This window comes from Lepus europaeus, chromosome 8 (genome assembly GCF_033115175.1).
Source record: "Lepus europaeus isolate LE1 chromosome 8, mLepTim1.pri, whole genome shotgun sequence".
In the NCBI taxonomy this organism is placed as follows: Eukaryota; Metazoa; Chordata; class Mammalia; order Lagomorpha; family Leporidae; genus Lepus; species Lepus europaeus.
In genome coordinates, this window is record NC_084834.1 from 127,477,485 (window position 1) to 127,499,602 (window position 22,118).

The window sequence follows — 22,118 nt, forward strand, 5'->3', positions numbered from 1 at the left end:
ATGTGGGTCTACATTCATCTGTGTAGTGACGTGTGCATGTACGTCTACACTGATCTGAGTGGTGACATGCACCTGTAAGTCTATACTGACTTGCTCAGTGACATGTATATGTGAACCTCCAGTGACCTGAATGGTGATGTGTGTGAGTCTGTACTGACCTGCTTGGTAGCATGCATGTGTGAGCCTACACTGACCTGAGGGGTGACATATATCTGAGTCTAAAATGATCCGTGTGGTGACATGTGTATGTAAGTCTACACTGACCTGCTCGACGACATGCATGTGTGAACCTGCAATGACCTGAGTACTGACATGTTTGTGAGTCTAAACTGATCCATGTGGTGACATGTGTGTGAGTCTACACTAGGGGTCATTGTACTAAAGCACTCTTATTAAAGTTCACTCTGCTTTTAAGGTTAGCATGCAAATGGAGATGTTATTCATGAGTTCACCCAGTGTCTTTGTCATAGAGATCATTGATATATGTTTATTTTTTGCTCATTGCCACAAAAAAGTAATGTTTTTAAGTTGGTATGCACTTTTAAAAATCTAATCCTGGGGTAGGTTAAGCCACCACTTAGAACCATCTATGTTCCATATCAGAGTGCTGGTTCAAGTCCTGGCTCCGCCACTTCCAATCCAGCTACCTGCTAATGCACCCGGGAGGCAGCACATTATGGCTCAAGTATGTGGGTCTCTGCCACCCACATGGGAAGCCTGGATTGAGTTTCTGGGACTTGGCTTTGGAGTTACCCAGCCTCGGCTATTGTGGGCATTTGAGGAGTGAACAAGTGGATGGAAGATGCCTCTCTGTGTGTCTCCTTCTCTCTTTATCACTCTATCAGATAAATAAATAAATTTTTTTAAAACTGTTGATCCCCTTTCTCTCTCATTTTTCTGTGTGCAAATGTTCAGGAAGAAGTGTGTGTAAGCCTTCGCTGCATAGCTTTACTTCCGGATACATCTTGCCTTTCCTAAGTTTCCTGTTACTTTAAGGTGTTCAATGTTTAATATTTATTTGCTTTCAACTTGCTTTGCTGTGCTTTATCTAAGCCTTCCATAATCCTTTGTTGGACCTAAGTTTTGCATGAATAAACGAAGAGTAGTTTATACACTGACCCTGTATGACCCATGTTGTACTCATTAAAATAGCAAATATAAATCTTTTCACAGAAATTGGTGTCTAATTAGCAGAAATCAAGTAGTTATTCTTTTCACCCTTAGCACTGATCAAACTCATTTCTCAGTAGTCTCCAGCTACATGTGCCATAGTTCAAAAGAGATAATAAGAATTTGAGATAGGCTCAGAAATGAAGATTAACTAGGAGAAAGTAGCACAAAGTTGGCATTTGGATAGCTAAAGAGGAAGTTAAAGATCAACACTGGCTGATTTGTGCAGCGTTCATCTGTTTACGTATCCAGTCTTCCCCACGTTTTGTGGATCAGTGAAGCACATGTTAGGCACTGTGAGATGTGGTGGTGGAAAGCAAGTAGAAAGAAATTTCTTCAGAAATTAATGTTTGCATGCAAAGGAGAGGGCAGATACCCAAAAACTGGACACATCTTAAAGCCCAAGGTGTTGTGCAAGCTCCCAAAACTCCGACGTAATGGGAACACATGGGAATCCAGTTCTGATTGAAGAAATCTATAAGGATTAATGGAGCAGGTGGCATTTGAGCCAAATCTTGATAGATAAGAAAGAATTATAAGGTTGGAGGGTCAGGTGAGGCTAGGTCTCCAAAGACTTGAGTTGACTTTCTAAGGTGAGAAAATTCATTTTCAAGTCTAAGAAAGGTTAGTCCGAGAACATTTTTAGGCAACAAGCTGCATGAATCAGTCTGTATTTTAGGAAAATAGTTGAAGCACAGGAGTTAGAAATAGAAAAAAGCAATTGTATAAGTAAAATAGTTAAGATCAAAGAGGTGGATTAATCCAGGCACAAGCTCCTAGTAGCTTTGTAACAATGCAAATACAATGTAACCTCATAGAATTCAGGTTTATTTTTATCACTAATAGTAGTAGAGTAATACTAGTAGCAGTGGCAGTTGTAATAAAATAGTACTAATAAAAGATGCATGGGGAATATTCCACGGTCAATTGTGATTAATTATATGAAGGGGTGTGTCAGTTCTGGCATTTCCGGCTTGCTTATTTTCCATCATTGTCCCACTCATTGTCACTTTCAGTGAGCATCAGTTGAGCTGCTGGTTCTGTCTGTTTGAGACAGAAAAACTGTACTGGGAGATTCATGCACAGAGACTGACTGGAAGCTGGGAAACCTGAGGTCTGCCCTCTCGTGGCCTTGCTGCTGTGTCCTCCACCGCTGGAGGCCAAAGAGTGAAAGTGGAGTAGAGCTCCCAGCCACAGATGCCTTTGGAATCAAACATATCCATTGATGAGGATGGGTTCTTCCTGGCCAGATCACTTCTCAAAGATTCTGCCTTTTAGTACTGTCTTCTGGCGTGAAGTCCCCACCATCGGTTTTTGAGGAACTTACTCAGACCTTAGCAGTTGCTATTGCCGTAAACCAGGAGAGCGATGATAAGGACAAGGTTGAACAAAGCCCCCAAAAGAATGTCCACAGCACTTACTTTGTCTTTGTGAACAATCTGGAAGGTAAGGGGTATTGCATCTCCAGATGAGTCAGTGGAACATTCTGCTGGGCTGTGCTGTGTTCTGCATGCTGGTGCCCGCTCGCAACTCACATGTTGAAACCCCAGCCCAGGGCTGCTGCCGTGGCTCACTTGGTTAATCCTCCCCCTGCGGCACCGGTGTCCTATATGGGCACCGGGTTTTAGTCCTGGTTGCTCCTCTTCCAGGCCAGCTCTCTGCTGTGGCCCGGGAAGGCAGTGGAGGATGGTCCAAGTGCTTGGGCCCTGCACCCACATGGGAGACCAGGAGGAAGCACCTGGCTCCTGGCTTCGGATCGGCACAGCGCCAGCCGTGGTGGCCATTTGGGGAGTGAACCAATGGAAGGAGGACCTTTCTCTCTCTCTCTCTCTCTCATTGTCTATAACTCTACCTGTCAAATAAATTTAAAAGAAAAGAAAAAAACCGCAGCCCACAAAATGAGAGTGTGACATGGGCCCCTGGGCAGGTGATGAGGCTGTGAGGGTGGAGCCTTCACAAAGAGACCTCAGAGTGCTTGCTTCCCTGTGCACCATGTGAGGGCACAGTGGAAGGTGTTGTCTGTGAGGCAGGAAGCACCCTCCCCAGAGCAGGGATCTGCTAGGGCCTTGATCCTGAACTCACAGTGTTAGGAATAGTGAGAGACAGATGCTTGTGGGGGATGCGCCCCCAGTCTGAGCTGTGTTACAGTCGCCTGGGTGTCTGGAGACAGGGTATAAGGCAGGGAGGTGCCGCAGGTGCACTGTGCGGGTACATGTGATTGTTGCAGGCCGTGAGTACCAGGAATTAGACTTTCTATGTTCTCCTTCCGGAAGAACTAAGGAGAAAAGGAAGCATTCATTAATGTGTTCTGTATGATCAGTGTGTATGTAATTCTGTATGATCAGTGTGACCTCCGTACAGGGAGGTCACACTAAATCATCCTAGTCACCCTGGGCAGGTGATGAGGCTGTGAGGGTGGAGCCCCCACAAAGACTGGCAGCAGATGACAAGCAGGGGACCCGCGAAGCGGTGGCTTGGGTTTGCCCCAGCCTGCAATGGCCTCAACACATTAACTGGAGAGTGCCAGCAGACATGGCACAGCTCGTGCAGTTGCCTTCTGACTATTTGTGTCCTACCCATATCTGGGTCAGATTGAGGTTGGGCAGATTCAGGTGAGAGAGGCAAGGTCAGGGAAGGAGCAGGTGAGGATGGGTTCATTTAACCCTTTCACCTCCCCTCTCATCCCTCCACTCCCCCTTCTGCACCCCTTACTCTGCTCTGTGTGATGCCATAGGTGTGCACTTATCAACACTGACCTTGTTTAGGCTGGCACCGTAACATGAAACATTTATGTGGTTTTCCTTAGTGAAGTGGTACCTGGGTAGGACTACCTGATTCGGACTAATTTACCCATTCAACTTATCCATCCAGCGTTTACTGGGCACCTACCCTACACCCAGTGTTTTGCTCAGTGCCATGGAGACAAGTGGATGGGCAGGCTTCACATTGCCTAGGACAAATAATTACACAATCTCCAGGTAGTCATGCCATGGAACCTGCTGGCAGAGGTGCATCCCAGCTGCCGTGAGAGGTCACAGTGCTGGAGAAGCGGCCTCGTCCTGGAGGCTGGGTCAGGCTTCCCCGACATTGCAATGTGTAGCAGGCATCTGAAACGGGACCCGAACTACCAGGTCAACAAAGAGGAAGTGGGTGGGGGTTGTGAGTCGGCACGCCTTCTGGAGAGCAGACATGGAATGTAGGGGAGAGAATGAGCACTGGTGAGCCCAGAGAGAGGCAAGGGCCACACTGGAGGGATGGGAAACATGTAGACCACATAAGGGTGCACAGAGAAAGTTATCAGCAGTGGCTGAAGCATGAGAGTGGGCAGAACCAACGTGAGAACTGAGCACAGCCAGTGGTGTGGCCTCTCGGGTGCCACGGGGAGGGTACCAGGCAAGGGAGACATGGAGAGAACCTGCTGTCCAGAGAAGACCTCTTCAGATCAAAGCTGACCCTCAGCGCTTTAGTTTTGATTGAAGGAAGAACTTTCTAGTAGAGAAGTCTTGTGTCCTGGACCTCTACATATCCAGTGGGTGTGGCCAGTTTTTGTGCGTTTGTCCATGATGTTCTTTCCAGGGGGCATAGTTGTGTCTATGGAAATTTAGATTACATTTCTAGAAATGGGGATGAGCATTTGACACCGTAGTTAAGACACCTCTTGGGAAGCCCATATCTCATATCAGAATGCGCAAGTTCAAGTCTTGGCTCCAGTTCTGAGTCCAAATTCTTGCTAAAGCATACCTCGGCAGGCGGCAAGTGACAGCTGGAGTATTTGTGTCTCCTTTACCCATGTATGAAAGCTGGACTGAGTTCCCAGCACCTAATTCTGGCCTTGTCCAGCCTCCGCTGTTGAGGTTCTTTGTAGAGTGAATAGCTAGCTGAAAGATCTTCGTGTTTCTCAATATGTCTCTGCCTTTCAAATAAAAATGAAAATACACATTTGTAGCTCGTTTTTGCATTGCTTCTCATATTCCTGTTAAGATAACTACCAGGTTTAGTTCTATTATCAGTCTTCACAATGTCCAAAATCAGGCTTGGAATTGTGGTAAAAACATGACTCCTGTCCACAGAGAGAGGATTTTACATATAATATGAACAACACTTCACTGGAAACATGGCATTTCAAGGAAACTTTTGCTGTTATCTGTATGATCAGATTATTCCATTTGATTTTGACAAAACAGAGGCAAATGAAATACCACACATCCACAGAGCACAGGAAAAGTAGTTCAGCTTACATGTGACTCTCTCCCCAAATGGACAAGCTATCAGGTTCTTGGAGGTAATACATTGATTGATTCTTTAGTCTCCTTAAAGAGGGAGATAATTTAAATTCTGTCTTAATAGCATTAATGCTGCCTCGCTTCTTCATCATCATAGTTAACAAGATTTACCAATAGCATTTCCAGTGTGTCCTGCAGAATTGTCTCAAGATACTGACTCCACGTCTTTTCGGTTACATAAGTGCATGTGTGAGTCACCCGTATAGGCTGCTATAAAATGTTAGGATGGCATGTTCAACCTCTGATGTCACCTGTGAGAGAAATGAGACTGGGGGAGGCTACTTGGAAAAATAAGCCATGAAGACGTAGACACAGAGACCTAAATATTGGGGTACAATTACTTGGAGACTGATCCACTCTGTCTTGTTCAAAGGAGGTCGCCTTGACTTTAACTCTCCCGTGGGTCCTACATTTATTTTTAACAGAAGCAAAAGCATATTGAATTCTTTGAAAGAAATGAAGTTGTCAAATTGTTTAAATTGCTTAATTTGGCATTCTTGTGTAGGGGCAGAGTAGGGGGTGGAGTGAGACCAGGAAAACCTTTAGCCATATAAAAATTCCTGACCTAGTTTGAGATGTTCCAGAAATAAAACACTCCTCCCAACATCCCATCAGGAAGATCCATCCTCAGCCTGTTCCTTTGGGGGATTTTTTTCCTCACCACTCTGCCCTCTTGTTTTTGACCCTGGTATCCTTTTCTGGGTGGCCACCCATTGATTTTCCAGTTCATTGTCCTTTATTTCTTTATTTCAGGATACAAAATGGTCAGTGTGTTTTGAACAAAACCTACTTTGTTTCCTCTTCCTCTTTAAAGGGTACTGCTTTGTATCCTGTAGCCACCATTGATGTCAATCTCCTACTATTTGCTGCATAATCTCTTTCTCATGTCCCAGATTATCTGCTTATTGGAAAACAAAACTTAGCCTACTAAAAATTAATATGACTAGTTCCTGTAAATAGCTTATTATACATAATTTTTATTTATACAAGGTGAACAAATTTCATATATACAGATTTAGGAGCACAGCGATATGTCCCGCCCTACCCTACCTCCTGCTCATGCCCCCACCCTCCCTCCACCTTCTTATTCTTTCTTTTGATGTTTACAGTGACATCGTTTCAATTTATTTTTATAATCATTAGCTTAACCCTCCACTAAGCAAAGAATTCAACAAACAGTAAGGAGTAAAAAACTACTGTTCGTCAGATTTATTTGAAGGAGTTATTTTGGGAGATGTATCTTTCATCTGCTGGTTCACTCCCCAAATGGCCCGAATGGCCAGGACTGGGTTGGATTGAAGCCAGGAGCTTTATCCCAATATCGCACGTGAGTGACAGGAGCCCAAACACTTAGGCCATCTTCCACTGCCTCTCCGAGGCCATTACAGGGCAGTGGATCAGAAATGGAGCAGCCAAGACATGAATTAGCTCCCATGTGGAATGCTGGCAGCACGGGAGGTGGCTTTACCTGCTACGCCACAAAGCCAGCACCACCCGTAGACAACATCTAACAAGATTCATGCCAAGCATGGTCATTGGACCATCACCGAGAAGTCCAGAGAGGGCCAGACTGCACGGATTGGCCCAGATTAATAGAGTGACAGGGTATTCTGCCATATTTCTTTTCTTTTGAGGCTTTTCTAGAATGAAAAATTGGTTGCACCCCTTAAGAGGTTGTATTTGGTTTATTTTCCTAAGATACTTTATTGAGGAGTGGTTACCTGACAGAAGGTTGCACATTTTTAAGAGACAGACTTGCACAAGGCGTTTGCTCTCTATTGCTCTTACAACAGATTAACCCAAACCTGATGGCTTAAAACACACAAAGTTAATATCTCAGCTCCATACAGGTGAGAAGCCTGGCAGGTGTTGTGGGAACTCAAGCAAGGTATCTGCAGAGGACCTCCTGCCAGGAGGTTCCATGGGAGAGCAACCCCGTGCCTCTTCTGAGGGCGGGCAGCAAGGCCCTGTCAGCAGGAGGGAGTGTGCCTCCCTGACTTTCTCCACAGGCTCACTGACTGTGACCCTCTTCTCCCTCCCTCTGCCATTTCTGATCTTTCTGATGACATTGGGTCCATCCCATAATCTAGTGTAGTCCCCTACCTCGTGTCCTGTGACCACATCATTTCTGCATTTGGCCATGTCATAGAGCATAGCACGACCTCAGGGTGTGGATATCTTTGAGGGCCACAATTCTGCCTGCAAAGAGGATGCTCCGTGGAGTTCTTGACCTCCAGGTCTTCTATGAATCATCCAAGTTCTGAGTAAATTCACCTATGGTTTATGTAGGAATTGACTTTCTTTAGTTTGTGATGAAAGAATAATGGAACAATAATAATAACATAATAATGTACAGCATAACCCTTGTGAAATAGCAGTTATAAAGCCATCCCCCAGGCCTATAGAAGGTGATAGAACAACTCAATTCTATATATTTTGTGGAGAACAACCGCCTATACCCTCCCAAGAAAGGATGTGAGTATTTGTTTAACTCCAAAGCCAAATTAAGAAAGCCATGCATGGCCGGCGTTGCGGCTCAATAGGCTAATCCTCTGCCTAGCGGCACTGGCACACCAGGTTCTAGTCCCGGTCGGGGCGCCGGATTCTCTCCCGGTTGCCCCTCTTCCTGTCCAGCTCTCTGCTGTGGCCCGGGAGTGCAGTGGAGGATGGCCCAAGTCCTTGGGCCCTGCACTCCATGGGAGACCAGGAGAAGCACCCGGCTCCTGGCTTCGGATCAGGGCGGGGCGCCGGCCGCAGCACGCCAGCCGCAGCAGCCATTGAAAGGTGAACCAACGGCAAAACGAAGACCTTTCTCTCTATCTCTCTCTTTCACTGTCCACTCTGCCTGTCAGAAAGAAAGAAAGAAAGAAAGAAAGAAAGAAAGAAAGAAAGAAAGGGAAGGGAAGGGAAGGGAAGGGAAGGGAAGGGAAGGGAAGGGAAGGGAAGGGAAGGGAAGGGAAGGGAAGGGAAGGGAAGGGAAGAGAAGGGAAGAGAAGGGAAGAGAAGGGAAGAGAAGGGAAGAGAAGGGAAGAGAAGGGAAGAGAAGGGAAGAGAAGGGAAGAGAAGGGAAGAGAAGGGAAGAGAAGGGAAGAGAAGGGAAGAGAAGGGAAGAGAAGGGAAGAGAAGGGAAGAGAAGGGAAGAGAAGGGAAGAGAAGGGAAGAGAAGGGAAGAGAAGGGAAGAGAAGGGAAGAGAAGGGAAGAGAAGGGAAGAGAAGGCCATGCTCATGCATCCACTTTGGATGGCGATTCTTCTGCATGCCTCATTCCCACTGTGGAAATTACCTCTGTATTATTACAGAGCCCTCACCCTGGATGCCGGAGAAAAGACTAGTGCATCTTTTGAAAGTTAAATTATATATCACCTTACAACTTCCTGCTTCATCTGAGAGTACCTCAAAGAATTTAAATAAGTGTTAATATCTTTGGTGCAACAACAATTTTTAAACCCATGCATCATTTTTCTCCATAATATCCATATCCATTTTCTACAAATCAAGAATAAAACATTTTGGGGGGCCAGCGTGGTGGTGTAGTGCCTGCAGTGCCGGCACTCCATATTGATGCTGTTTCATGTTCTGACTGCCCCACTTCCAATCCAGCTCCCAGGAAGGCCTGGGAAAGCAGCAGAAGATGACCCAAGTGTTTCAGCCCCTGCACCCACGTGGGAGACCTGAATGCAGGTCCTTGCTTCAGCCTGGTCCAGGGCTGGCTGTTGTAGCCATCTGGGGAGTACACCAAATGGTGAAAGAATTCTCTCTCGCTCTCTCCTGCTCTCTGTGTCCCCATAACTCTGACTTCCACCATCAATATTTATTAAAAATTTATTTATATAAGGTGAATAAATTGCATGTAGTTCATATATGTATATGTATTTTTATTAAACTTTTATTTAATGAATATATGTATATATATTTAAGAGCATACTGATATTACCCATCCTACACTCCCACCCTCTGTCCTCCATCCTTTCTTATTTTTTTTAAAGTGACATACTTTATTTTTTAATCACAACCTTAACCCTCTACTAAATAAAGAATGCAACAAGTAATAAGTAGAAAAGGCACTGTTTCTCAAGAGTATAGACAATGGCTGTAAACAGTGCTCTTAAAATGTCAGTTTTGCTTTATGGCTTTTTTTTTTCTATTCTATATATTAGTTACTGCAAATCAGGGAAAACATATGATGCTTTTCTTTGGCACTGTCTTATTTCAGTAGCATAATGATTTTCATTGGCATCCATTTTGCTGCAAAAGACAGGATTTCATTCCTTTTTACAGCTGAGTGGTAATCCATTCTATCTATTTATCTATCATCTATCTGCCTACTTCCCTACCTTCTACATTTTCTTTATCCATTCATTGGTGGATGGGCATCTGGGTTGATTGATTCCCTAACTTAGCCATTGTTAATTAGGCTACAGTAAATAGGTGGGTACAAATAATTCTTTCATATGCTGATTTCATTTCTTTTGGGTAAATCCTCAGGGTGGGATGGCTGGGTCATGTGGTAGATTTATTTTCTGAGGAATTTCCATACTGTCTTACATAATGGTTGTAGTAGTTTACAGTCTTTTTTTTTTTTAAGATCTATTTATAAACTTGAGTCAGAGTTACACAGAGAGGAGAGGCAGAGAGAGGGGTCTTCCATCCAATGGTTCACTCCCCAGATGGCTGCAACGGCCGGAGCTGTACCTATGCGAAGCCAGGAGCTTCTTCCTGGTCTCCCACATGGGTGAAGGGGCCAAAGGACTCGGGGCATCTTCTACTGCTATCCCAGGCCATAGCAGAGAGTTGGATGGGAAGTGGAGCAGCCAGGACAAGAACTGGCACCCAGATGGGATGCCGGCGCTTCAGGCCAGGGTGTTAACCTGCAGTGCCACAGCGCCAGCCCCGAGTTTACAATCTTACCAACAGTAGATTACGATACCTTGTCCCCTAATCCTTGCCATCATTTATTGTTTTTACTATTTTTGGATGGTAGCCATTCTAATAGTGCAAAGGTGAAACTTCATTTTGGTTTTTATTTGGATTTCCCTGATGGCTAGTGACCCTGAGCATTTTTGCACATGTCTATTGACTAAGATATTTTAGAAAACAAAGAAAACAAACTTTTCTGGCACCAGAATTCTTTTTATACTAAAATACACATTTTAATTTTATGTTTTCATGAACTTTTGGAAGCATCTTCATATTTTCCCAGATTACCTTCTATATACTAAAGCTACTGCCCATAGGTAAAAATTACAGGGTTAGTTGGTTGAACTAGAACCAAAATTTTTGTGACACACAAAATTGATATGGAATTCAAATTTCATTGCTCCCTAGCGAAGTGTCAGTGGAGCACAATGATACCTACACTGACGTGCTTTGAGCTATATCACAAGGCTGAACACTTAGCACAAAGACTGGACGACCCATGGAGCTCGGAACATCTGCTGACACACGCCAAACTCGCTTTCCTGGGCACGGGTTTTCAGAAAACTAAGTAGGAATGGAGAGCTGAGTGTTGGTGGGGAGTGAAGAGGGCATCTGTTTAGGAGCAGTATTAGCATGAGCATGAGCCTAAAATGCAGGTGCACCTAGTACTGAAGTCAGAACCACTCCAAATAAACACAGCTTTCTGTGACAGAAAGTCTCGTGTGAGGAGACAGGCGGCTGGATGGACTGAATTTTTGAGTCCAGTGTTTTCCTTTCCTCTGGGCTTCCTCAGTATTAGGCTAAGTGCTTAGTGGCCTGCAGAGTCGGCGCCACAATCTTATCAGCAGAGAAAAGGGCTGAAGAAGGGGGCCTTGAGGCCGGCTGTGCCCAGCTGTTGCCAGTTCGTGCTACATAAATCCATGTAAACCAGCAGATCGGAGCAGTGTATTTCCTTCTACAGAGATTATTTCAAACAGTGACATAAACGCTGTTGCAATTGGATACAGTCAAGGTTTGGCTTTTAGCTTTAAATGGGTACTGCACGTTTTAAACCCACACAGTTGAAACCCTGACATCAGAACACCTGATGCGTACGTCATCAGGTGCTGCTTTTCTGCTAGATATAAGAGGAAGTAGGGAGATGCATACACAAGCAACCCCTGGCATGGGAATACAGCTCCCAGCCTGCCTGTGGCACTGTGGAGCTCCCAGACAAGGGCAGAGAGCCCTATACCCCTCAGACTTCCGCCAAGGGTGTTCACTCATCCTCCACATGTGAAGCTAATGTTTGTGTTGAGCATAGACTTGGCAGTGGGGATGCAGAAGTATGGAACACAGAATCGCATATGCTGATCTGGAAAATGTGGTGAGATGCATCTGCGTGTCCAACTGCAACATCTCTTTCAAGTGCTCATACAGTGCACTTGGCTGTCCATGTCCTCAGCTTCCTTGCTCACAGGTTCAAACAACTGGAACAAAGATAGCTGAAAAACATGAGGACTGGGGGCACATACACAGATAACTTTCTCCCACCACAATACCATGTCACAACTCTACCTAGCATTTACATTGCCTTAACTATCGTAAGTAATCTAAAGACAGTTTAGTGACTGAACAACGATTCTATGCAGCTACTATGCCATCTTACAAAAGAGAATTGAGCATCCATGGAGTGTAGTATGTACAGAGGTCCCAGAACAACCACATTTCTAGTTTATAGATTGAGCAACTGAGCAGCATGAAACACAACCCAAGGACAGTGCCTTAAGCTGTCTAAGATGGAGCCAGCATTCAGTGATGTGTCTGTAATATCCCCATCCAATGGTACTCGGGTACTGGCCGAACCAGGACAGCTCCCCATGCCTCTGACTAGCAGGAGCTTTGTGATCCAAGAAGCATTTACTCCTATCAGGAACACTGCACATCCAATAGCAGGAAGTGAAATACACAACTGTTTGTACCAACAAACCGTACGTTACAGAGTGGTCTGGATATTCTGAACAGCTCCACGGAGATGGAGCTTACTTTATTTTCAGCAGATTAGTGCACTGGTTTAGTAAGACGTAATTCCATTTCATGTCAAGCCCCTTTGTTCTTTCCATCCATCTTACAAATGTTCCTCTTCTTTCCCTCGGTGAGAAGGGCCCTGGTTGTGAGTTCTGGAGATGAGATTCTGGAAATCCAGCCTGCTAACCCCAGCTTCATGAGTGGTTTGAGTGTATTTGAGACCAATGAGAATGATCGCTAAGTGCCAAACAGAGAAAGGCAGAATTCTGTCGTTTGCCTCTTTCTTTTCCTTTCTATGATTTCCTGGGATCGGGCTCCTAATGAAACAACATACAAGATCAATAGAATAACTTAGGGCATGTCTCTCATTCCTATAGAATCAAAATGTCAAATATGTTAAAAGGCTTCACTCCATCAGGGATAAATACAGCGCTTACATTTGGTGGAGATAATACTTCGTGAACCATTTGGAGGTGGATGGGCTGCTAACAAGCGACTGCTGTTGTGAGCTCCAAACGGGAAGCTCGCTCATCAGTAACCGAGTTCACAGGGTGGGGGCGGGGGGTCAGAGGACTTCTGCTCTGTTAGTTTACAAGGGAGTTTCTTTTCCTCTTTCACAGGCTCACTGGCATGAACCTTCCTTCTCCCGTTATCAGTAGCAAGAACTGGCTACGGCTGCATTTCACGTCTGACAGCAATCATCGACGCAAAGGGTTCAATGCTCAGTTTCAAGGTAAGGATGCTCCTTCTTATGAGGAAACATAATCACAGAAAATATTCTGGTCCTTGCTAACTCTGGTACTTAAGCATCTTGCTAAAGAAGGAAGAAACGATCTTGGCAATGTCTCCTATTCTTTTTATGAGCAATTAACTTAGGAAATTGCACAGGCATAACTGGCAACTTACCAGCAAAGCCTGATTACTGTGGCCGTGTGTGAGCAAGTTCTTCTTTTACTGGAACCTTTGCTAAGTTTTAATAAATATATATTAGCATCAATGGTAATTACTGTACCCCCAACCACTAGATATCCACAGGTATTCAGTTAGTATCTTTATTCATACACAAGAATGGTATAAGTTGGATTATGTGAAAATATACAAATGCATCATAATACCACTTTTAGCCCTAAATCATCTTTACATCACATAGACCAAGCTACCTGATTTAATAATTTATACACAATACACTTGAAAAGAAAGGTACTATATATTTTTTGTAGCTGACAAAAATGGAGCATCTGTAGCCATCAGTATGTAGCTGAATTCTGAGACTTTCTCTTAGTATCTAATTTCCAATTTTTGTTATTGGGTACTATTTTATCATTTCCTGTTTTTCTGCTAATCAACAATTCTTCCTAATATAGCAAAAAGAATTCAATTTAAAAAGCAATCTACAGAAAATCATTCTACTTGCATTTCCAAATAAAAATAATATTACTCTCTTGGAAGATAATCTACCTCCTCAAGCAAACTTCTCAAGCATACTGTTAGGTCATGACTTTGAGAGTGTGGTTTCAATGATCTCTGGCTACATGCCAGTCAGGATGGCAAGCACTGGTGCTGGGGTCCCAAGCATGAGAGGGATAGCAACCCCTACGCTCCAGAAACTAGGAGGTGAGAAAGGCAGGTCTCGCTTGTAAAGACTCTCAGCTAAGGCAGAATGCACTTGGAAGCCATCGCCATTCCTCATGGGGATTTTGGTCATTTTTTACCAACTTGGTCTGATGTGTCTTATCTCTCACCTTTTAAAATGCATTGCACCTTCACTGTCATTCTGGACAGCTAGTAGAAAACGTCCAGTGCTTCTCCCACAGGGTGTAAGACCGTGCCTGGGAGCGCACACGGAGGAGCGTGGGTTCATCGGCTGTCCAGTGGCTAGCAGTGTGCAGCCATCAGAATTGCCTGGCCCAAAACTCAGGGACAGATGTATGTGCCCAGAGCATGTGTGATAACTCAGCAGAAGCATGCTCTGTCTCACTCTACTGGTGTTGCCGGAAGTCCTCACCCTGCCCCCCACAAGTGGCAAATACCAGCACACCATCCAGAACTCACAAAGGAGCAAAGGGAACTGTTGTATTCTCACTGAGTGGGCCAGTCTCTCACCAACCTGCTTCAGGCTGCCTTCCCTTTGAAGGCCATGGCCTCTAACTCCAGATGTGACCAAGTAAATGTGAGAAGGACACATAGTGGGTAAGAGGCGGAGTCTCACAGGGGCAGGGCAGGTGGGACCTGCAGTACGGAGAAAGTTCTGAGGTATCTCTGCCTTAATCCAGGCCTTTAGATTTGTCATCCCTGATTTAAAACTAGCTGTACATCAATATACAGAATGCCAACAAACTCTCCGTTGTAGTTAGACATTTAGATTTGTCTTGGATTCGTTAATTGCTGGATGTGGGACTGACTAAAGGAAAATTTGTAAGCATCATTTCTGAAACCTAATCAATGAGTTTTTCATTTAATTGTGGCTGGGGAGAAGGCTATAAATGGAATATCAAATATCAAATGCTCCAACTGCTGGATTCAAGAAACATACTGTTCAGGAGAAAATCGCAGTAGCTATACCAACCATGGATTTTCAAAATAAATATGTGTTTCATATAAATACCTATATAAGATTAAAATATTATGTCTAATTAACATATACAAGAAACATATGGTTCAATAGATAATTGCAATAGCTGTGCCAACCATTGATTTTCAAAATAAATGTGCATTTTATATAAATGAATATCTATATAAAATTAAAGTATTATGTATAATTAAAATATATAAGGCAGTCAAATCTCATAATTGAAATATTTATGAAGTATGTATGTTTTTATAAACATGTATCTATGTGTTTATAGAGAGAGATGAGGGGACAGGTGAATAGCAAACTTTATGCTTAAGTCCAAAGATATGAAATATAAGGAGGCCAAGACCGTCTTGGGGTTGACCCTGCAGGTGAGGCCCCAGACGACAAGGAGTGAGGAAGTCACCCTTCTTTCCACTACCATGTGGGCCTCATTTACCATGGGCATTTGTTGCCAAGACCACATCTAGACGGGCCTTGCCAGTCTGGCTTTGGGACTGGATGTCCCCCTTTGATGGATGAGTTTGTCCTCCTGGATGATGATGACAAACACTGCAGGGTAGAGAAGCCCATGAAGCAGGCGACGGAGGCCTTGCATTTGTTCTGAGTCTGCAGGAGGCAGAGCTGCAACCAGTGAGTGAGAGCCTCAGGGCGGCCGCTGTTACTGACTCTAGAACAATGCGTGGGTCCCAGAGAGCAGGAGACGGAGCACAGTGGGATCCTGCAGGAACTCTGTGTGCCCAGAGCCACGCAGAAGTCCATCCTGCTGCCAGTGCTGCCCTGGCTTTGCAAGCAGGCAACTCAAGAGCATCATTCATTCTGGGGGCAGATGGGCGAGCTGCTGTCACGTGGAGAGAACACGGTGCTCACGTGCAGCCTCCCTCTCTCCTGTCCTGGGTGGAGCACAGGAAGCCCATTTTGCACTGTGCTTTTATTGTAAGGAAAGTAAGGACTGGTGTGACCAGCAAAATTGCAGAGAGAAAGCTCACTCAATAACGTGCGAGAAAAGCAGCAAGAGGACAGCGACGAGAGCAGGGGGGCTTGCATCGCGTCTACCGACTGCTCGTGTCCTGTCCTTGCAAATACCCTGCCAGAGAAGAGTGTTGGTAGAAAGGGCAGCATTAAAAACTGCATTTCTGTGCTTACTGCCTTTCCAACATCATCGCATTCACATTTCTCTCTTAGCGTCACTCTTCAGAACATAAGAATCCCACTAGTGTCACCCGGAGTAGCCGTGATGTCACATTGTTTGGGATTCCTGTGCAAACCCTCTGTGGGTCCTTGGCAGGGAGGCAGCCTCTGCGGGTACTGATTAGCCCGTTGTTTTACTGTCCAGGAGTCCAGTGTCTACGCAGAACTTTGTGACTTCTGGAAACTAATAATGCATTCTTCATACCATGGTGCTTTTGTTGGTCAAATAAATGGTCACCACCATAAAGTATTCTTTTTCCTTTCCTTACGCCTTTCACTTTCATCTCCAGATTCTTTATTCTCTGACAGCTAATAGTGTCTTCCTGGGCTTTCACCCCCCACTCATGTCACCAAGTCATGTCAGAAGCAGTGGCAAGGTTGATTGACAAGTTAAAGTGCTCTGGAGTTGCCACTCCTCAAAGACTTGCACTTTGAAAACAGCACAGCCCTGGGAACAAAGCAAGTGGGGAATGCAGTACAAACCACTTGATATATTTGCAGTATCTTTTGCATGGTTTGGGCTCTCATTGAATGATAGATTTATGTGAGACACATTATTTCTTTAAATCAGCTGAAAATTGAGCCCATTCTTTATTTGTTCCCTCCACCATTAATTACGGTTAGAGAAGTGCCTTGTTAGCATGATCCATCATCTAGACATATTCGATGTCTACAAGATGAATTTCTAAAAATACATTAATCTTAAGGCATAAGGGCCTCTTCTCTATTATATGTGCATGTGAGTGTTGGGCTGCAGTTTTACATATGTTTAGCTGGCTATTTATAAAAGAACAATTTTCACAAAATGAAATTCCTGTTGATTTCTGTAACTGATAAATCATTTTGAAAGAAAGTGTTTGTGGTGCAGTTCTAATTTATATAGGGAACACCCATTCCCATAAACCCCAGCATTAAAGCTTATGTTGACACAAGTCATTAAGCTTGCCTTTTAGGTTACAGTTCCATGGAAGTGCCAATTTTCTATTTTTATGTCAAATGAAGATCTTTGTTTTACTAAATGTATATTTTGGGCAATGGAAAACCTCCTGTTCCCAGATTGGTGCTAATTTGGATGGATGTAGGTGTTCTCCACTCTGCAATGCTCATATGTTCTGTGACATGTGACGCAGGGGCCCAAGCTCTACCTGAGAGGTGACAGGCCCAGGACATAGTGACAATGAGATCAGTCTGGGACAGTGGAAACACTGCAGAGTCGTAAAGACTGTTATCTGGAACCTAGTAGATGCACAGCCACTATTGTCCAGTAATTCGAGGACACCAAATGCCCCCACTCCTCCAGTCCCTGTGACCTGGTTCTGTAGAAGCAGCAGCACCTGTAGAGCACTCCTGATTGTTCCTGTGGAAGGAGAGATCACCTCCTCTCCTTGACCCAGAAAAATTAAAAGGAGGTATGAGCATTATGTTAAATTACCAAATCTTCATATGAAAATTAGGCTTTACAAAATACAAATCCTGGGGCTGGTGCTGTGGCGTAGTAGGTAAAATTGCTGCCTACAGTGCTGGCATCTGATATGGGTGCCGGTTTGAGTCCTGACTGCTCCAGTTCCAATCCAGCTCCCTACTAATGTGCTTGGGAAATCAATAGAAAATGGTCAATTCCTTAGGCCCTTGTACCAGTGTGGGAGACCTGGAAGTGGCTCCTGGCTTCAGATCAGCCCAGCCATGGCCATTGTGGCCATTTGGGGAGAGAATTAGCAGATGGAAGACCTCTCTTTCTTTCTCTCTCTCTCTCTCTCTCTCTCTCTCTCTCTCTCTCTCTCTCCCTTTGCCTCTCTCTGCCTCTCTGTAACTCTGCCTTTAAAGTAAATAAATACATCCTTTTAAAAAATAGAAATCCATACATCAGAAATGCAATACAACTTTTCTGAAATATTTACTTTAGCGTCTCTCAGAACAAGAGTCTTGCCAAGTGCCTGCTCCAGTACTTCTATACTCTGCAAAAGCTGCCCAGCTGTGTGTTCCAAGTGTCTGTGTCTTGGCCTCGGATTTTCATTAAGGGCTTCTTATTAGCCAACACCGTTTCTGCCATGTGTATCTTGTACTATAAAAATCAATAATAATGTCCATCTCCCTGCATCAGTCTGGATGTGTAATAACATAAAAGTGAGCGCAGTGAGTGTTCTGGCACCAGCTCATTCCCTGGGGTGTGAGAGTTCTCACCCATGCTGGAAGCCTTGCTTGTGCCCGGCGCCTGCCTGGTCCATGGAGCTACAGCAACCTGGTGTTCCAACTTTTAAGAGGGAGAAAGAACTCAAAATGTCTGTTCTTTCCATGGCCAGGGGAAGTGTGAGGTGCAAGCTTACCGGGACGCTATGGCATCAGCACTCTCTAAACCCAGTGGTGAAACTCCAGGTGTGTACCTGGGAGACATAGGAACATGAGTGCATAGAGAGTGTCCATCACTGGAAACCATCCAAGTGCCATTTAAGGAGAATTAAGTAGAGAAATTAGCTGTGTTCAATCAATAGAAGACTACACACGAGAAAAAAAGCAAGAATGACCTCTGTAGGAAGCAACGTGGGTGAATCTGAGAGATGGAATCTCAAGTAAAAGAAGCCAGATACAAAGACACCTCCACTGTGTGGTTCATGTCATGAAGTTTGAGGATCTATAAAACTATGTATTGATACAATGTCAAGAGCAAAGACTGTGTACATATACATGCATATAAATATATCCACATGTATGTATGTGTGTGTATGAGGGAGCGAGCACTTCAATACAAAAGGATTTTCAAAGACAACAGAACAATCGCCTTCTGAAACAATGACATTTTTAAAGCATTCTCCTTGCAAATGTTGCCAGACGAGTAACTGGAGTCCGCCTACGAAATACCATGGCTCTATGGAATGTGGAAGCTGTAGGAAGATTCCTCTTCCCATCAGGAAATGGAGCCAACACTGCACTGCTTGTGAAGGGCGGAGCCAGGAGGGAGCGGGAATCCCTGTGAGCCCCACTCGGTGTCGCCGTGCGTTTTTGCAGACTGGCTCTGAGGCTGACCCATCTTCAGAGAGCGCATCTTCCGTAGGGGGCAGTGACTTGCTTTTGTGACGTGGAGGAGCAGTGCTTTAAGGCAGCTGTCACAAGTTGTTCAGAGTGGGCTGCCCCAAGCAGAACCTGGAGGCCACTGGGACAGCAGGCATTGTAGTGAGGCTGGGAGGGGCACCGAAGCACCAGTCACCTTTGGTTGACACGGTGATAGCACACATCTTTCCTGGGTATTCTGTCCGCAGGTCTGTAGTGCACACGTGCACTCGTTTATGTTGGGAACAGATGCGGAGTGAAGATGGCAGGCAGCATGACGGTCAAGGGTGGACACGCAGCGAGTTAAAGAAATGTGCAGCTAATTCCAAAGAGGATGGTGAGGAGACAGCAGAGGCTAAGGGCTGGCTTCACTGGCAGGTTGAAGGCTGTGCTTGTACATGGCCCCGTGTATGTGGCTCAGACACACTGAGCACTGAGGGAGCCGCTGTGCAGGGCAGCGACCACTGTCCAGGGTCACACCACCATTACAGCCTGCCCTGGCAGGTGTGAAAGAGAATGCAGGTGGAAGTACAACTTCTTGGTTCAAATCAAGCAATGAATGGGCTACTGGAGACCTGTGGATTAAGTTCCTGTTCTAGTACATCTTGGCCTCAGTTTCCTGTTCTGTAAAATGGAGCAAGGATGGCCTATGGACAGTGTAGGTTCACAAGGTAGAATCTGTGAAGCATCTAGCATGGTGCTCAGAATGGAATTGTGCTGCATCTCATAAACTCAACTCTACAGTCTCGTCATAGGGAAATACCAACTCTTACGGAGTTGATATCCTGGAGACGGTAGCATTTGAGCTGAGAATGCCAGGCTGCAAGGCAAAGTCAGAGAAGAGCCCAGCATGCTGAAGCCCTGAGGAGCAGTGTGAAGACAGGAGCAATGAGAGAGACCTCGAGGCACACACATCACACAGGCCTTGGGGAGTCCAGAGAGAGCAGGCCACATGCACTGCAGTAGAAGGCAGGGATTCGGGATGGGGATGTGAGCAACACTGCCTGGATTCAGGTTTGCAAGTATTGTGAGCTGCTCTGCACACAGAAGTCCACCAAGTACCTGTCTTTCCCCTGGATCCTGCCACGCCTGCGGATTCGCTATCAGTGTTTCTGGGCTGATTTACGTGATCCCACTCTGGTCTCCGTTATTGCATTCCACGTTTGAGGTCCTACTGAGCTGAGGCCATCAATCGGGTCGGTGCACGCAGAGGCACCGCCTGAGGAATGCTGTCCTGGCTCAGGACCAAGCTCTGGTGCTCCCTTTGTTCAGGTCCTCCTGCTGCACTGCATCGTCCAGGACAGGTTGCACAGGGACCGATTCCTAGCCCCACCTCTTTTCACCCTGGGTTACATTTTGGGAGCAATTATCTTGAGCAGAGTTCCAGAGTAATTTCTTACTCATGTTGAAACGAGACTGTATTTCTTTGGCAAAGTATGCCATCTTACTCATTAGAGAAGTTAAATTAACAGAGTAATCTCACCTAAAGGCAGGCCAATGCAGCAGGTGGAATTGTAGGGTTCGTGCTGTACTTTTGATTGAAGTCAGTACATTTCTGCGTATTGATCTGAAAGGTGCGCGTTTGCAATATTAATGCAGCACGGATGGTTAGTGTTATAGGTACACTAAACCACTTAAACCTTCCTTTCTCTGCACTTCCAGTGTGGCTGACATCGGAGAACTGGGAACATGGTCTTTCTGTAAATCACATCTGTTTAAAATCAATCAATATTTGGCAACTGCACTTAGGTGCTATGTTCTTAGGCTTCACAAAGTAAGCCTCTCATGAAGGATTCTGTTTACCCGGTAACCTGTCTTCCTACAGCCTGCACTGTGCAGTGCTGACACGGAAATCCCTCTGCCTCTCACTGTGTCAGCTCGTAACCGCACTCACTGGACGTGCCCTCAGCCTCTCTTACAGGCTGACTGATCAGCCACATCTACTGGCTTGCGTGCACTTTTTACCTGGCTGATCTCTGCCTTCTCTGGGAGGCAGTGTGTGCTTCAGAGCTTAGACATCACAGTGCACACGGGAGGAGCTGTCAACCCAGGGCATCAGCACGTGCACTGAGAAACTTGCTGTCCACACTGCCACAACTTGGTGGACAAGCTGCTGTGACTGTCACCTACTCCAGACAGCCACCTCCATGGCACAGTAGGAAACTAGGGGTCAACACCAGCTGGAGAGCAGTGAGCTTCCAAATGCACCAGATGCGCACCTTGTCCTCTCAGTTACCTGGGGCAGGTCATGTCATCCAAGACGAAGCAGTGGACTACACAGTGCCTGCAGCTGCCTCGCTTGGCGGGAGCTCATGCTCCTTGTGCGAGAATATCACCATTGCCTCCTGGAATAAATGGAACATGCTAAACGAATCCAGATGTGAGTCTATAAAGGGTTCAGAAGCACAGGGTGGCAGAACCTTCGCTGTGGCAAGATTGCATCGTGGCAAGTTTATTTCTGCACACACAGACTCTGAAACCTTTGTCCCAGATGGCTGCAGGCTCCCATCCAGTCCCTCATTAGCAAGTCCTTCGCACACCCACTTCCAAGAAGCACCCCAGAAGTCCCTCCTCCTGAAGCTAAGGCTTACCTCATTCCCGCCAGTTTCTCCACACAGCCAGAAGCAGTGTGCATTTCTGTATATTTTCCTCCATGGGAAACCCATTGGTAAACTTTGACCATGACATCATGTACGGTTCCCTAACCCAACAAATGTTTAAAGAGACCAGCATTTTTTTTCTACAGATAGGTTTGCTTTCTCCACTCATATATTCAGAGCTGTGGTTCAGTTTGCATGCCTATGGTGTTTTTGAAATTTTGAATGATTTGCTTCAGATGATAAATGTGTAGCCACTGCCCCAAGCTTCCTGATTTTTCCACCTCAGCCACTCTGGCTCGTCCTACAGAGTTCTCCACCTTTGTCCCCATGCAA